This window comes from Electrona antarctica (genome assembly GCF_951216825.1).
Source record: "Electrona antarctica genome assembly, chromosome: 18".
NCBI classification, from domain to species: Eukaryota; Metazoa; Chordata; class Actinopteri; order Myctophiformes; family Myctophidae; genus Electrona; species Electrona antarctica.
In genome coordinates this window covers 14,733,137-14,736,041 of record NC_136799.1, presented here as the reverse complement: position 1 = coordinate 14,736,041, position 2,905 = coordinate 14,733,137, and positions in this window count along the sequence as shown.

Sequence of the window (2,905 nt, the reverse complement as noted above, 5' to 3'; positions counted from 1 at the left end):
TGCTGTTATTTATTCTGAGCACAATCCAGTGGTGGGTCCTTAACCCATTCTGGGCGGGAACCCCTTTAGGTGTTTTAAACATTATGTTGTGATATAGCTATTGAAAAATAGCAGATCTACAAACTCATAGCGCGCCACCGAGTGGCGCGCTATGAACTTGTAGGTCTGCTATTTTTTTTAAATCGTTAAAATGTGCCTCAAATCTTTCAGAAAATTGTCATGATTTAGAAAACCTTTTTTTCTTTTTTTTTTCGACGTCAGGCCTGAATGGGTTAAGGTGTATGATCATTTATTTGTCATATATTCCTTCATTAAGCACATAACACCAAACATCTGTTTATGGGTGGTCAGCTATTTTTCTTGCAATATGGGATTCTGGGTCTGAGTAAACTATTTACTTGATTTTAGTTCCATCTGCTGGTGAGTACCTATTATTGCACCTTTCCATGTGCAGTAGGCTAAAACGTTTAACTAGTGTTAAACAAGAATTTAAATACCGGTAACTCTAGTTGTGTTAGTTAAATGGTAAATGGTGCATTTATATAGTGCCTTTATCCAAGGCACTTTACATAGATTGTGCATCAATTCACCCATTCACACACACAATCACACACCGATGGCAGCTGAAACCATGCAAGGCACCAACCAGCACATCAGGAGCAATTAGGGGTTCAGAGTCTTGCTCAAGGACACTTCGACACTAACTCTGGGGGAGCCCGGGTTCGAACTGGCAACCTTGTGGTTACCATCCAGACACTCTACCCCTGATCCACCGCCGCCCCTTAGTTCAACTAGAAAGTCAGTAGGGGGAGTTTGAGCTCCCCTCTGGTTCAGAAAATATGGTAAAAAGCTACTAGGCCTTAGCATTGGTAGCCTATATAAACATAGTCTGATCCATTGTACATATAGGAAATCTGAGTTAAGAACCACGGCAACTTGCATACTGTACAATAAGTATATAGATATAGTAATGTTTATCTCTCATACATATTTTGACATACGGTATTTTGGTTTAGTCAAATGTTGCTGCATCGAATACAAGAACACTCGCCCCAAAACACGCACGCCCCGGGTTAAAACTGCCCACCTCGGAATGGTCGCCACCTAAACGTAACCTCGGTAAAACTATGCCTAACCCTTTTTTATTTTGTATTTACTTTACCCCATAACTTCTGAAAATGGAAAAATGGAACCAAATGGACCTGCATTTGTGCACTCTTGATAGTTGTAGACCAGGTCCATTTGGTACCCTGTCAATGAACCTCAAGGGTGGTCTTTTAACCAGGCTCTGACATACAGCACCAGTCCCTGGTCAACATATTGGACCATGTGTGTGAGATGAAGCCAGTCAGATATTGTCATTGGTAGATACTCCTTTTCTGAAACCACAACCTCATTAGGACACCTACAATGGACACTACTGGCTTTTTAGTGCGTAATAAGTAAGCTATGTCTCAGCTATGGTCTCGGCATACTTAACATACTGTAGTTGCATAGCATATAAAATGGTAAATGGTGCATTAAAAGCACCACAGTAAAATGCCTTTATCCAAGGCACTTTACATAGATTGTGCATTACATTCACCTGTTCACGCACACGTTCATACACTGATGGCGGGGGAAACCATGCAAGGCACCAACCAGCTCATCGGGAGCAATTCGGGGTTCACTGTCTTACACACTTCGACACTAACTCTGGGGGAGCCCAGGTTCGAACTGGGAACCTTGCGGTTGCCATCCGGCCACTCTACCCCTGAGCCACTGCCACCCCCATATAATAATATAGTATGTTTTCAAACAGCGTAAATCACAATTTCCATGAAGTTATTGTTTGTTTGCAAAAAAATAGCTGAGTCATGGTTTGAGCAGGGAGAGGCGTTGCACCTGTTGACAGACAATGAACAGTGTTTATCTCTATTTGAAATTAGGGAGTATGAGTACATGTCTCCTTTTGCTGAACTAAATTAAATGTTTTCTGTTTGCAACATTCAGGTATGAGGAGGAGGAGGGGGGGCAAACAATGGGACCAGTGTGTAGTATGTGTACACTCGCAGTTGAATTAAATATGAGGTTGTTTATAGATTTGCGTCCCAGGGATGAAAATTGGGACCCGTGGCCTAATGTAGCCTATATCAAACTGGGGGGGGGGGGGGGGGGTCTTTGAAATAAATAAATAAAGGTTTAGAATGAGTAACGGCATACCGTACCTCTTTCTTTCACTTCACCAAGGTCTAGTACCATGGTAAACCATGCTGGTCGCGTGAATTCACATTTGCATGTCTTCTGGCAGAAGAAAATGTGAATTCTCACAACACATGCCTTGCAACTGGAGTACACTGTGCTTGCCCAGCTGACCGCTCGCTGTGGCTCTAAGCGGGGTCTGGCCTGAAAACGTTAAGACTGAACTGTGCCCACTGTGGCCTTGAATTGAAGGTGAAATTCCCCGGCAAAAGGCTACGTGCTTGCAAAGTGTATACAGGAGATGACTTTCGCCCTCACAATGCTCTCTCGCCACACCTCCCATTTGTCACTAAAACACAGTCTTAAAAATATCACTATTTGCGGAAATCAGTGCAGTATCGACTGGCCTTAACATTTTAAGCAGAGGAGAGAATAGAGAGGAGAAGACTGCAAGCCAGAGGAGAAGACTGCAAGCCAGGTAAGAGTATTTGAGTATTCACATAAATGTTTAAAGTGGTCAATTGTGTGCTATAATAACACCGGGGTAGACAACCTTAGGCACCAGTCCTAACATTGGCACAAAGGAGGGTGATCACACTGGTTTTACACACAAATTCCTCTCATAAATTATTGTTCCTGTTAAAGGGAAAGTTGGTCACAGTTATAAGGTTTACACTCTACTACTCTAGGGGTTTCTCCTGCCCCCCCCCCCCCTCAACAAGCA